At 43.1% G+C, this 15519-nt stretch overlaps 1 protein-coding gene across 1 annotated transcript in view; it reads left to right on the top strand.

Moving 5' to 3' along the window:
* The first annotated feature begins 3499 nt into the window (after positions 1-3499).
* TRANK1 (tetratricopeptide repeat and ankyrin repeat containing 1) overlaps positions 3500-15519 on the top strand; it is a 222299-nt gene continuing 210279 nt past the window's right edge. Inside the window, exon 1 of the mRNA XM_030205498.1 lies at positions 3500-3594. The gene's annotated coding sequence lies outside the window, so the exon portion shown is untranslated. The remainder of the gene's footprint in view (positions 3595-15519) is intronic.

Raw genomic sequence — 15519 nt, 5'->3', positions numbered from 1 at the left:
TACTCACAATATGATGTTAATTTACATGTCGGTTATTAGAATAAAGAATATGTTAGACTAAGGAAGGGGGGGGGGGGTGAAACATAAAAATTTACCTGGTAGAATGTAAAATATTGAGAGTACTTGTTACATTTAGAGACAGTTGTTGAATGTATTTATCTCACATGTTGCTTTATAATAAAAAATGAATTTAAACATAAAATCTAATCTGAATCGTCAGCATAGCGCCAGCATGCAGTGTCTGAAAGAAGTGGGTCGCTTTGGGCCTTTCCTCATTATGTCCACCCTCGTGGAAATAGGAAGCTACATCAGAGGAGGGTGGGACACTGTGAGGGAAGGCCCGAGGCAACCTGCTTCTTTCACAGACACTGTATGCTGATGCTGCGGTGCTGATTCAAAGATTTAAGAAAATGCAGGGCGCCGGGTGGCAGAAACTAGAAGGGGACTGTCAAGGATGCTGAGACTGGTGGCTGGGGCTCAAACTAACAGCTAAAATAGGGGCTAGGGCTGGAAGTCAGAGGGCTGAAATAGGGGGCTCAGATGGGAGAAGGGGGCTGGAACTGGGGTCTGAGAAGGTTGCAGGTGGGAGAATGGGGCCATGGCTGGGGCTGGGGCAGGTGGGAGAATGAGTGGGGCTGAAAATGGCGCAGATGGGAGAATGGGGCTGGGTCTGAAACGGGGGCTATAATGTAGGGTAGGTGGATGAAGGGAACTGAAACTGGGGGCTAAAGAGTAGGTGGGATAAGGGGGCTAGGACTGGAACTGGGGGCTGAAAAGGGGCAGGGAGAAAGGGACTGGGGCTGAAACTCAGGACTTGGGAGAAAAGGGCTGGGGCTGAAACTGGGGACTGATGGAATAATGGGGCTGGAACTGGGGGCTGAAAAGGGAGGCAGGTGGGAGAAGTGGGCTGGGTCTGGAACTAGGGGCAGGTGGGATAATGGGGCTGGAAATGCGGTCTAAAGAGAGGGCAGAGGGAGCGAGATGGCAGATCGTGGATGGGAGAGAGAGGGAGGGCAGACCCTGGATGAATGGGAGAGGGAGTGCAGAAGGTGGATGGAAGGGTCAGATAGAGAGGGTAAACCCTGGATGGAAAGAGGGCAGACATTGGTTGGAAGGTGGAGAGATAGAGGGCAGATGAGGAGAGACTTGCCAACCTGAACATGTATACCATGGAGGAAAGGAGAAACGGGTGACATGATACAGATGTTCAAAAAGGTTTTAATCCACAAACGAACCTTTTCCGAAGACGGGAAGATGGTAGAAATAGAGGACACGAATTGAGGTTGAAGGGGGCAGGCTCAGGAATAATATCAGGAAGTATTTTTTTTTACGGAGAGGGTGGTAGATATGTGGAATGCCCTCCCACAAGAGGTGGTGGAGATGAAAATGGTAATGGAATTCAAACGTGCGTGGGATAAACACAAAGGAATCCTGTTTAGAAGGAATGGATCTATGGAATCTTAGCGAAGATTGGGTGGCAACACCGGTATTTGGAGAGTAAAACCTGTGCAGGGCGGACTTCTATGGTCTGTGCCCTGATTGTGACTGAATGGATATGGATGGGCTGGAGTATAAATTTTAAGCGGCTTCAATGTTAGCTTCAGAACCTTTAGTACAGGAACAGTGCTGGGCAGACTTTTATGGTATGTGCCCTGAGAAAGGCAGGGACAAATCAAACTCGGGTATACATATAAAGTATCACATACCATGTAAAATGAGATTATCTTGTTGGGCAGACTGGATGGACCGTTCAGGTCTTTATCTGCTGTAATTTACTATGTTACTATGAGAGGGAGAGAGAGGGCAGACAGTGGATAGAAGGGGCATATAGGGCAGATACTGGATGGAGGGGGAAGAGAGAAAGGGCAGACACTGGATGGCAGAGAGAGAGAGAGTGAAGAGAGGATGAGGGAAGCATAAACCAGAGACAACAAACTGTAAATAAATGATTGTCTTTCTTGTTTTGCTTTAGGATGCAGTAGTATTGTAGCCGTGTTAATGAATGTTTATAAATAGAAAATGGAAATAAGGTAATATTTTTATTGGACTAATTTTAATAAATTTTGACTAACTTTCAGAGACCAAAACCCCCTTTCTTGGGTCAGGATAGGATACTGTAACAGCAGTATACCGTATTGTCCTAAGGAACGAGGTTTTGGCCTCTGAAAGCTAAATGTATTATAAAATTATATTATCTTATTTCTATATTTATTTTATTTCTATTTGATTTGTAAAGTGGTGATTGGTATTCATGAGTTGTTTTTTTTTTAATTTACATCTGCCATATTTATATTTTGCACAGTACTAGGGGACATTTTCTGCTTCTGTGGTGTTGCATTGTATGCAGAATCTGGCTTCTTGGGGGTTCAGTTTAATTTTTGTCTACATATTTCTGTTTTGTAGTTTGTGGTTACTTATTCTATAGTGGATTAGGGTGTATCTGTGTCTGTGAAAAAGACATGGTTTTCTGTTGGCATTGACTGTGCAGGATTGACGATCTGTATTATTCTGTCAGGTTTACTTTTACAATAGGTGAATTGATGTTCTAGTGCTCACTGCAGTGTTTAAGATGCTTCCTTTTCCTAGGTACACCCTTGTGTGACTTGTAGAAATTGCTGCTTATGGTAAGGTAGAATTGCTTTGTAGGTCCTGAGTGTTTTGTATTCTCAGTATGCCTAGTTCTGGATTTTGGAGGAGGGTGTTAAAAAAATGACTATCCCTGAGTATCAAATAACCCTAGGTATGCCACTGAGAAAATGTAGGAGTTTTAAAATCTGAGATGGCAACCCTAGTGTGGAGAGTTGGTTGTAGAGGGGTGGGTGGGAGAAGGGTGTAACGGTAGATGTGGCAAGGGACTTGGGGCAGGGCATTGGGAGTGGAACAAGGAAAGGGGTACGTACAGGTGGAGCAAAAGATGAGCATGGAGCAGGGCAGGTGTTGCTTTTTCTCTGTCAAAGTTAGCAACCCTATCTGTGCCCAGTAACATGCACAGTGGTAACCAGTCAGTAAGGCTCATGGTAGCTTTGTGCACGGGCCCCTGAATTAGCTGTCACATAATGTGTTGTGTCGGTCAGCTCTATGATGCCCAAGGTTTCCTAAAATTAAATTTTGAATAGAGGCAAAATTGAAATAAAGAAAATGAGCTTTTAAGAGTGTCACAGTCTACAAAATCTCTAAAAGATGTTTTTAAAGCAAATACTTTAGAACAAAGGCTAATTTCCGATTAAAAATCATTAGAGGAGATGGAAGAAGATCCTGTTCTCCAGGGTGAGCCCTGCTTTCTTTTTCTATTTCGCTTTCTGTAACGCCGTACATCTCGAGGTCTTTGTTTCCTTTCTACGATAGCTGTCGTTTGCCTTTGAAACCGAAACTAAACTGGGCCTTGCCTTCGTTTCCCAGAAATGACCTCAGAAAAGCAGGGGAAGGCTCCGAATGAGCCTGCGCGGGGGACTTTATTTACAAGCAGCTGCTGAGGGTTTTGCACTGCTGCAAGCAGCAGGCGTGCTAGAGAAGAGTTCAGATCTGCTTCTGCAGGATTTGCTGTTCGTTTTTTTAAATTGTCGGTACTGGCCTTCCAATCGCTGTAGGATCCAGGTATGTGTCGCTGTTTTCCGTTCAGAGAAGTAGCACAAATAAGCTTAAGCAAAGGTTAGTGGCTAGAAACAGCAGCTCGCGGTGCATGTGCTGTTCACTAATTGTGGCACGGTTTTGTTTTAAGTCTGTGCAGCAAGCAGAGACGCCGAAATGATGAATAGGTATATAAGTGGCCGGACTCCGTGGTATAACCACGCCAGATCGTCCCTGATTAATTAGGACAGTATAGATAGATCTACGCCATTGCTTTTATCCTCCGACTTTTCTGCTCGCTTGGCTTAATTACAAGGAAATCCAAGTTGGTGGTACAACTGCTTGGAGTCTGAGGTGGGCTTTTGGAAACTGGTTTGCAAAATTAGTTGAAATGTTAAGATTAGATCCGTTGTAGGTGAATGTTGAGTAACGTGGCCGTGTTAGCCCACGTAAGGTAATAAATAATAATAAAAAAAAAACAACAGAGAAAAGAAAACATGGTAGCTTTTGAAGGTAAATGTTGAAATTGGGCTTGAAGTTTGCAGCCTGTAGTCACGTGTTATAAAAACGTCTGACGTGGTAGATTTCTGGAGACTTTTATATTTCTTGTAGTTAAATGCTGTGTCTGGAGTGTGAGTTGTAAATGCTGGCTACTCTGAGTCCTCCTCACCTATGAATAAAATCTAGCGTTCCTGGACTGGACCTCAAACAGTTATTATTGTTGTTTTAATTAAAATAACTGAAACAGAGAAAAATGAAGGCAAAGTCCATTTGGCCTATGCATTTTGCCCATCGGGTGCCATCTACTTACTCTTCCTCTGCCTCACAGATCCTGTACTTGTCCCAAGTTTTCTTGAGTTCAGATAGTTTCATCTCCATCACCTCCACTGGGATGCCATCCCACAAATTCACTATCCTTTCCATGAATAAGTATTTTCTCAGGTTACTCCCAAAGTCTGTCCCCTTTTGCTTTAATCCTATACCCCTTCGTTCCAGGGTTGCCTTTCAGTTGAGACTCTCATCCTGCGCATTTATGCAATGGAGGTATTTAAACATCTCTATCATATATCCCCTCTACCCCCTTGCTTCCAAAGTATACATGTTAAGATCTTTAAGCCTGGCCCTATAATGCTTTATGACAAAGACCACTTGATAAACTTTCAGAGGGGTACTTTGATGTTGCAGTAACTATATAAAAAAAGATGTATTTGATATGCTTAGTCCCAGCTTGACCCGGGAATAGAGTCCAGGTACCCTGGGCTGTATACCAAACATTTTTATATGAAAATGTTTATTTATTGATGACAAGTTAATAAAGACAAGAATCCAAGCACAGTTGTCATAGTTTTTGAGACAGTGAAAAAAACTTCCCACCCATAATTTTACAACCTAGAACAGCAACTGGAACCAGAAAACCTGTACTCTTATGACTCTCAGAACTGATCAACAAAAGAAAAAAAAAAAAAGGAAAATATTACAGCTCCACACTGAGATCCTTGAGGCATATTTTCAAAGCACTTAGCCTTCCAAAGTTCCATAAGTTTCTATGGAACTTTGGAAGGCTAAGTGCTTTGAAAATATGCCTATTAGTATTCCGTTAAAGTGTATTCAACATGCCACCGTGGGCCCTAGGAGATGGTGACTGAATATAAGTGTCTCAAATCTGTAAAAAGGCCTTCTTAGGTTTTAAGGAAGTTTGGTCTCCCTGTTTTTCCATTAGCATCAACGGGTGGAATTTGTTTAGCCAAACCCAGTAAGATGGTGAGTCAGCCACAATCCACACTCCCAAAATAGTTTGCTTACCCATAATCCCTGCCTTCCAGATTAATGGCATTCCTTGCTCTGCAATGGGAAGACTTCAAAAGAGTTCAATATAAAGCCCAACAGATAGAACGCGGTACATAACCAAAGCACATAAAATAGGGAATTGACTTCGAGTTCAGTATGCCTGGTTGTAGGGACTAATTACATTTCTACCAAATCCATAAGGGAGCTGGCAATGAGTAAGAGGAGTAATTTTCTTCAATTAACAAACCAGTCTTACCACAATCTCTTACTCGCGATCCTAATTCACAGTCCAAAATTATTATGCATACTTTATACTGAGAGTGATAGACAAGGCTCGGATATTTTTATAAAAAGGTAAGCTGTTTATTATACTATTGGCAGCAAAAAATAATAGATATAATCAGAGAGAATGAATTGTGCTAACTCAGAACGATGGTCTAAGTCTAGGTAACATAACATAGTAACATAGTAGATGACGGCAGAAAAAGACCCTCATGGTCCATCTAGTCTGCCCAACAAGATAAACTCATATGTGCTACTTTTTGTGTATACCTTATCTTGATTTGTATCTGTCATTTTCAGGGCACAGACCGTATAAGTCTGCCCAGCACTATCCCTGCCTCCCAACCACCGGCTCTGGGACAGACCGTATAAATCTGCCCAGCAATATCCTCGCCTCCCACCACCGGCTCTGCCACCGGTGAAAGCCAAGACAGCGCACACTCCTCTAATGCTGAAATATTAGAATACCTGACACCCCCAGTCACTCATATGCACTAAGGAGAACACAATCCAGCCTTGACAGATGATGTCATTCATGAACAGTTGTGCTGCTCCCTGCATATATTTATTTGTTACATTTGTATCCCACATTTTTCCACATATTTGTAGGCTCAATGTGGCTTACATGGTACCGGAGGGCGTTTTCCAGCTCCGGTGAGAACAAATACAAAGTGATGTTATGGTAGGATAAAGTTCATATGGCACAGTCACATTTAGGGAAACGTACAGCGGAAGAGTTGAGTTATATCCATTACGTACTTTAGTTTTGTTGTTATGCAGAGATCAGGCATTTAGGTTGGATCGGCAGGGTATGCCTGTTTGAATAGGTTAGTTTTTAGTGATTTCCGGATGTTTAGGTGGTCGTGCGTCATTTTCAAGGCTTTTGGTAATGTTTTCCAGAGTTGTGTGCTTATGTAGGAAAAGCTGGATGCGTAAGTTGATTTGTATTTGAGGCCTTTGCAGCTTGGATAGTGCAGATTTAGATATGTTTGTGTTGATTCTGATGTGTTTCTAGTTGGTAAGTCGATCAAGTCTGTCATGTATCCACGGGCTTCACCGTAGGTTATTTTGTGAACCAGGGTGCAGATTTTGAACGCAATGCATTCTTTGATTGGGAGCCAGTGTAGTTTTTCGCGGAGGAGTTTTGTGCTTTCATATCACATTTTTCAGAATATAAGCCTAGCTGCCGTGATCTGAGCGTGTCTGAAGCTTCTTTAAGGTCTGTTCCTTGCATCCCGCGTAGATTCCATTGCAATAGTCTAAGTGGCTTAGTACCATTGATTGTACCAGGTTGTGAAATGTATCCCATGGGAAGAATTGTTTCAAGTGTTTGAGTTTCCACATTGAGTGGAACATTTTATTTGTTGTGGATGCCACTGGTCTCTCTAGCGTTAAGTTACGGTCTATTGTAACGCCGAGGATTTTCAGGCTGTCTGAAATAGGAAGGGTGTAGTCTGGGGTGTTGATGGTTGTGGGGTTGTCCGCACTGTGTTGGGATGAGAGGATGAGACAATGTGTTTTTTCTTTATTGAGTTTTAGCTGAAATGCATTTGCCCATGAGTCCGTGATGTTTAAGCTGAATTTGATTTCGTTGGTGATTTCAGTCAGTTTTGATTTGTACAGAATGTATATTATGACATCGTCTGCATATATGAAAGGGTTAAGGCCTAGTGTGGATAAAGACTTGGCTAGTGGGGTCATCATTAGGTTGAAGAGGATTGGTGATAGCGGTGATCCTTGTGGAACTCCACAGTCTGCTTTCCACGGTGATGATATGCTAGAGTTTGATTTTACTTGGTAGGTTCTTATAGTTAGGAAGCCCTTGATCCAGTTAACTATGTTTCCACCAATCCCGAACTTATCTAATAATCTTATTAATATATTGTGATTTACCATGTCAAATGCACTAGACGTCGAATTGGAGGAGAAGGATGTTTTTGCCTATTGCTATTTCCTGGTTGAATTTGGCTAGGAGAGTGAGTAGTACTGTTTCTGTGCTGTGTAGGTGGCGAAAACCTGACTGTGATTCATGTAATATTGAGAATTTGTTTATATAATCTGTAAGTTGTTTGGTTACCATGCTTTCCATCAGTTTGACTACTAACGGGATCGATGCTACTGGACGGTAGTTAGTGATTTCATTTGGGTTTTTTTTTTATTTGTGTCTTTTTGGTATCAGGGTGAGTAGGATATTTCCATTTTCCTTAGGGAAGAGACCTTGCTGAAGCATGTAAATTAGGTAGGATGTGAGGTCTTCTGTGAAGCGGTCAGGGGCAGATTTCATTAGGTAGCTGGGGCAGATATCTAGTTTCCAGTGAGTGTTGGAGAACCTGTTAATCACCTGGGTAAAGTGATCGATGTCAGTGGTGGCTTGAGGTAACGTATTGTGTAGGTTTATAATGTTTTAATTTAAATACTTAGCAAGTTCATCTGCCGATGGGATGTCTGTATTCGTTGTAGTGACCGAGTTGCTGTCTAGGAGTTTATTCACGAGTTGGTATAATTTCTTTGTGTTTTGTAATCTGGCCCTATTTTAGTTTTATAGTAAGATCTTTTGGTCTGCCGTATTGCATATTTGTATTTTCTTTGTATTTGTTTCCATGTGTTGAGTGTGTGTTCATGTTTTGTTTTTCTCCATGCTCGTTCAAGTTTCCTGGAGTGTGTTTTTAGTTTTTTCAGTTTGCGTGAGGTTCTTGTTTGTGAGGATGCTATTTTATTTATATCATTTATACCTCTCAATTTCCCACCACTGGCAGGTTCAATGTGGCTTACAACATTTAGTTAACAAACAGGAAATTACAATAAATGGAAAGTGATACGAGGGGTGGAAAGGTACAGGGTTAAGAGAAAGTAGTTAAGTCCACAAGAACTTTAGAGGAGTTGGAGTCCAGGAATCACAGAGGCAGGATGGGATCTTTAGGGTAAGCTTGCCCAAATAAGTAGGTCTTGAGAGACTTCCTGAAAGTCTAGTATACTTTTGCATATTTTGTCCCATTGTATGAGGTAGTATATGGAGTCTGTTTGTGCTGACCATTTGTTATTGTACATCAGTTGCCAGAATGTTTTCATGTCTACTTGACCTCTTGTGCTGTAGGATGTGTATTCTTGTGTTTGTTGTGAACCCTTATTCCTCCAGTGTAGGGACAAGTTTAGTTTGTAGTGGTCGGTCCAGGGTGTTTCTGTCCATTTGATATCTGTTGTTATGAAATTCTGGTGTGTTGAAAGCTTGTGTGAGATGAGGTCGAGTGTGTGCCCTTTGACGTGGGTTACTTGCATTTGTGGCCATTTAAGATCCCATAAGCGGAGGAATTCCTTACAGTCTCATGCGTTGATAGAGTTTGGGTCTTCTAAGTGAAGGTTAATGTCTCCTAATACTAGTATGTTGGAGTTGGTTACACATGCGTTTGAAATGAATACCATGAAGTTAGTCTGGCCTTCAGATGATCCCGTAGGGTTTTGTTATGGATTCTGATTGAGGCAATTTCAAGTTGGGGTGTTATGGACTTGGCAGTGGTTTTGATGGTAAAATGGGATCAATAGGTTAGTGCTATGCCTTCGCCTCTTTTTCCTTTTCTGGTCCAGTGTGTGATTTTGTATCCTGGAGGACACAGGTCTAGGATTATAGGGTCCTTTTGGTCATGGATCCAGGTTTCATTAATGAAGAGTAGGTCAAGGTTATCTGACATGATCCAGTCTGTTAGTATTGCTGTTTTATTTACAGCGGATCTGGCGTTGATGTAGCCCACTTGGATTGTTTGGAATGGATCATCTCTGTTTGGTGTTGTGTGGATTTTTAGTAGTTGTCGTTTCTTAGTTAAGGTGGGTTTGTTTGGACCTTTCTTTCCCTTCTGTTGTGGTTGTCTGCGTGTTGGTGTTCTTCCTTTGTTTAAGTTATTAGTACATAAGTAATGCCATACTGGGAAAAGACCAAGGGTCCATCGAGCCCAGCATCTTGTCCACGACAGCGGCCAATCCAGGCCAAGGGCACCTGGCAAGCTTCCCAAACGTACAAATATTCTATACATGTTATTCCTGGGATTTTGGATTTTTCCAAGTCCGTTTAGTAGCGGTTTATGGACTTGTCCTTTAGGAAACCGTCCAACCCCTTTTTAAACTCTGCTAAGCTAACCGCCTTCACCACATTTTTCCGGCAATGAATTCCAGAGTTTAATTACACGTTGGGTGAAGAAAAATTTTCTCTGATTTGTTTTAAATTTACTACACTGTAGTTTAATCGCATGCCCCCTAGTCCTAGTATTTTTGGAAAGCGTGAACAGACGCTTCACATCCACCTGTTCCACTTCACTCATTATTTTATATCTCTATCATGTCTCCCCTCAGCCGTCTCTTCTCCAAGCTGAATAGCCCTAGCCTCCTTAGTCTTTCTTCATAGGGAAGTCGTCCCATCCCCGCTATCATTTTAGTCGCCCTTCGCTGCACCTTTTCCAATTCTACTATATCTTTCTTGAGATGCGGCGACCAGAATTGAACACAATACTCAAGGTGCGGTCGCACCATGGAGCGATACAACGGCATTATAACATCCTCACACCTGTTTTCCATACCTTTCCTAATAATACCCAACATTCTATTCGCTTTCCTAGCCGCAGCAGCACACTGAGCAGAAGGTTTCAGTGTGTTATTGACGACGACACCCAGATCCCTTTCTTGGTCCGTAACTCCTAACGTGGAACCTTGCATGACGTAGCTATAATTCGGGTTCTTTTTTCCCACATGCATCACCTTGCACTTGCTCACATTAAAAGTCATCTGCCATTTAGCCGCCCAGTCTCCCAGTCTCGTAAGGTCCTCTTGTAATTTTTCCACAATCCTGTCGCGAGTTAACGACTTTGAATAACTTTGTGTCATCAGCAAATTTAATTACCTCGCTAGTTACTCCCATCTCTAAATCATTTATAAATATATTAAAAAGCAGCGGTCCTAGCACAGACCCCTGAGGAACCCCACTAACTACCCTTCTCCATTGTGAATACTGCCCATTTAACCCCACTCTCTGTTTCCTAACCTTCAACCAGTTTTTAATCCACAATAGGACATTTCCTTCTATCCCATGACCCTCCAATTTCCTCTTTAGCCTTTCATGAGGTACCTTGTCAAATGCCTTTTGAAAATCCAGATACACAATATCAACCGGCTCCCCTTTGTCCACATGTTTGTTTACTCCTTCAAAGAATTGAAGTAAATTGGTCAGGCAAGATTTCCCCACACAAAAGCCGTGCTGACTCGGTCTCAGTAATCCATGTCCTCGGATGTGCTCTGTAATTTTGTTTTTAATAATAGCCTCTACCATTTTCCCCGGCACCGACGTCAGACTCACCGGTCTATAATTTCCTGGATCTCCCCTGGAGCCTTTTTTAAAAATGGGCGTTACATTGGCCACCCTCCAATCTTCCGGTACCACGCTCGATTTTAAGGATAAGTTGCATATCACTAGTAGTAGCTCCGCAAGCTCATTTTTCGGTTCTATCAGTACTCTAGGATGAATACCATCCGGTCCAGGAGATTTGCTACTCTTCAGTTTGCCGAACTGCCCCATTACGTCCTCCAGGTTTACCGTGAAGTCAGTAAGTTTCTCCGACTCGTCCGCTTGAAATACCATTTCCGACACCGGTATCCCACCCAAATCTTCCTCGGTGAAGACCGAAGCGAAGAATTCATTCAGTCTCTCCGCTACGTCTTTGTCTTCCTTGATCGCCCCTTTTACCCCTCGGTCATCCAGCGGCCCAACCAATTCTTTTGCCGGCTTCCTGCTTTTAATATACTGGAAAAAATTTTTACTATGTTTTTTTGCCTCTAATGCTATCTTTTTTTCGTAATCCCTCTTGGCCTTCTTTATCTGCGCCTTGCATTTGCTTTGACACTCCTTATGCTGCTTCTTGTTATTTTCAGACGGTTCCTTCTTCCATTTTCTGAAGGCGTTTCTTTTAGCCCTAATAGCTTCCTTCACCTCACTTTTCAACCAAGGCCGGCTGTCTTTTGGAGTTCCGTCTTTCTTTTCTAATTCGCGGAATATGTATGGCCTGGGCCTCCAGGATGGTATTTTTGAACAGCGTCCATGCCTGTTGTACAGTTTTTACTCTCTCAGTTGCCCCTCTAAGTTTTTTTTTTTTTTTTTTACCGTTCTTCTCATTTTATCATAGTCTCCTTTTTTAAAGTTAAACGCTAACGTATTTGACTTTCTGTGTACAGTTACTTCAAGGTCGATATCAAAACTGATCATATTATGGTCACTGTTATCAAGCGGCCCCAGTACCATAACGTCCCTCACCAGATCATGTTTGATGAGGTGTGGAGTATCTGATCAGTCTTTGATGATTGTATAGTATGGGTATGATGTTACTTTCTGCGAGTGGGGTGGTTAGTGTTGAATGGATCAGTGTTAAGGAGTAGGTTATTAGGAGTAGTTTGATGGTGTCCATTTTGGTTTCTGTTCCCTGTGGCTTCCTATAGGCCGTGTTCTGATGATTGGATGGGTGATGACTTTGTTCTTTGGTATGGAGACTGGTGTTCTGGTCTTGTGTGTTAATTTAGCTTGCCTTTCAGCTGCTTATATCAGTATTGGGTCTGGTTTCAGTGATAGTTAATAAGCCGGGGAGGTGGGAGGGGGGAGAGCAGTTTTGGGTCTGCGTCCTCCTTTGATCTGTCTCATAGCAACTAATCGTTTCCCACATCCTTGCCCAGGGAGTCTTCAGCCTCCTGTTTCTGGCTATGGCTGGAGACAGATGGGAGGCAGAGAGAGGGGGAACTTCAGAGCACTTTCATGTATTTAACAGGGAGGTGTCACGTATGCAACTGGCTATCTTTAGTTGCTGGCAGGTTGGCCCAAATGGAAGAGGTTGCTCTTGATCAGGCAAGATATTTGAAAGACAATGGTAGAATACTTAGTTTAGTTGCTCCTTGGAATGTGGTAAGCGAGGAGTGCTAGCGTTTGAGCACTAGTTTTAGACTTCCACGGAATCTTTTACATTTCTCAAACGTCTCATTTAAAGTGTACACTTCAGCAGTCTTGCTTCTTTAGTTAAAAGTTCGTTTGATGGCAGACCAGTTAATGTCCAGGCTGATACAATCAGGTTATAAGATTCATTTTCCTTTCTAGTTAGACCAACTTACATAAATCTGCTCTCCTCACAAGCCCAGCATCTCTGGCTTGATCAGATGCAGTGCAGAAGACTCCTTTAAAGGGCCTTTAGAGCCCCGTCAATCACAGGGTCTCAGTATCTTGAGGCACAATAGACAATCTATTCACTGTCTGATGTTCTGGCGTGTTGCCCAGGGTACAGAGATGCCACAACCCTGAGAGCTGTATATCTATTGGAGGTAGAAATCAGCAGGGAGGCAGAAGCCTCGGCTGCTGTTTTGTTCTGAACCCCCCGGAGCCTTTCGCTGGGAATCTTGCTGCGCTGCTCCCGCACCTTTTTGCCGCCACTGCTGTTTCGACCACTCTGATCTGGGCGTTGTTGGCAGGGCTCTTGGTGGCCTCGGCAGCCCTGATTGAGAGCATGTTCACACCTCCTTGGCTCTGATACTCCTGGGGCAGCTGCTCTGGATGTGGGCTGCACTCCCTCTGCTGCCGTCAGCGGGCGGGGAGGCAGAACCGGGAGCGCGAACGTTGTCTGGCAAACTCTGTGCTGTGCTCTGTGGTGAGAGGCTCGGTCGCCTCACTCTGCTCTGGAAGGGCTGGCAGACGAGGAGGCAGAGCCGGGTGCGCGGCTGCTGTCCCGCGAGCTTTTCATACTGTGCGTGTAACAACAAAACCCCAAAAGACAGCATATTATTGATTTCTTCTCTCCTTTATTTATTTTGTCATGCTTGGGATCGCAATGACACTTGCAGCCCTCTTGTTTTCCAGGTTGAAGAGCTGAAGAAACGTGTGCGGATCGGGGCCTATAAGGCTCTGCTTACGAGTGATGTCTATCTCACACACCGAGGACGCACGTCTATGATGCGATCTTTTTAGACGTTCATACAACTGCTACAACGCTTGCTGTGCGCTTAGCGAATGACTATTGTGCACATATGTTTGCTACACCGCTACTGGGGATTTCAACAGGTTAGCGAGACTTTCATGCATCCACCTTTGTACTACCGCACGGCTCATTTGCATGCAAAATTTTTTTTTGAGCACTCGCCGTTTTTTCACAATCGGTATCTTGTAATGTGCATCTTTACGTTTTCGGTTCTTCTGCGTTTCTTTCATGCATCTGCCCCTGGATCAGGAGGTAGCACAGGAGCTGATGATTACAAATCAGGAACACAGGCAGCAGGTGGACTTCCCAGCCGGGAAAGCCTACAGGCAGGCGATGCCATAGATTAACGAGCCCTCATTCTGTGGCAGGCTTGGAGCCAGGTGATGGCTGTTACCAAGGTTCTGACAGATGACAGCTCGCATGCCAACTAACTGATAACACCTTCAAGGATGGGGTCTTTATACCTTTCTTCCCAAGGCGTGATGCCAGATGTGCTGGACCATGATGACCTGAACTCCCTGCAATGACGTCCATGCTGATAACAATATAATAACAAAAAGTTGTTATTCTCCAAGTTGTTCTGTTGTTTTGCTTTTTGCAGACTGAATGACTCCTCATATACCTTGAGGCCTTTACATTGTACCAAGCCTTTGCATTAGGTCTGAAAATGGTCAAGTCAGGTTCATGATTCAGGCTAGTGCTGAATTGTAGTGCCTTGATACAGGTTGTAAAGCTCAAAATTGACATTCTCTGTAATCTGCATTAACTGTTATACTTGCGATTCGCATAATCAAAGGAGGTCAAGAGTGTCCTCTGACCTTCGTAAGTGTCGACATCACTTCCGCATCAAGGTTAATAAATCATTTTGTGGAGAGATTCTTAACGAGTTTATGTAAAATGGATGCTGTAAACCGGTTGTTCCCAGCATGTGCCAAAAAGTTGGTAAATTTGTGTCTATGGTGTGGTCTGAAGAGAAGAAATATATTGAGAGAACTTTTTTTTTTTTTTTTTTATTTGTACCCTGCACTTTTTCCCACTCATGGCAGGCTCAATGCAGCAGGCAATGGAGGGTTAAGTGACTTGCCCAAAGTCACAAGGAGCTGCCTGGGCCGGGAATCAAACTCAGTTCCTCAGTTCCCCAGGACCAAAGTCCACCACCCTAACCACTAGGCCACTCCTCCACTCCAATAAGCATAGGAATCTTGTATCTTAAGTCAGTGTGTCATTACTGCAAAGACCTAAGGGTTGCAGGCATCAAGATTCTTCTAGCACATGACTCTGTGTATACCCAAGGCACCACAGTGTCTAAATACCTTGGTCTCCATGCCGGGACTGAATTGTGCATTCCGTTGAATGGGAGGTAAATCAGAAATCTCCACCGAAATTGCCTGGTAGCTGTTAAGATCCTGCCAAAGAGAATGCAAAGGGCTAAGCAGAATGCTAGATTTAATGTGTAGGGGAAACTGATGGAAACGTGCCTGGATCAAATAAGTGAGGTGCCATGGGAGTAGATAACATGTATCTACAAATGGAGGAGTATAATCCCGATGTTCCAGAATCCAATCAGCCAAATGACAAAGTAAGCAGGCATGATTATATTTTTTTGAGGTTAGGCAAGCCCAGCCCACCTGCATTATTATTAATGATCAAAAGGGGGTTTTTGATTTCAACCCTCCCCCAACAAAATTTAGTTAAAAGCTTTTACAAGCCTTAAAAGTCCCAAGGCAGCATCTGCAACACATATAGCAAGTGTGGAAACTCCACCATGTGGAATAGATGAACCCTACATCCCAAACATTTGTAAAAAAGATTGAATCGCTTGATAAACTTTTGGACGGGTAGTTTAATATAGTAATAGCGACACAAAGAAGATGTATTGAGACATTTGATGAAG

Source organism: Microcaecilia unicolor, chromosome 1, assembly GCF_901765095.1.
Source record: "Microcaecilia unicolor chromosome 1, aMicUni1.1, whole genome shotgun sequence".
Taxonomy (NCBI): domain Eukaryota; kingdom Metazoa; phylum Chordata; class Amphibia; order Gymnophiona; family Siphonopidae; genus Microcaecilia; species Microcaecilia unicolor.
Note: the sequence above shows the minus strand (reverse complement) of the source record. Positions and strands in the feature narration are given on the sequence as shown.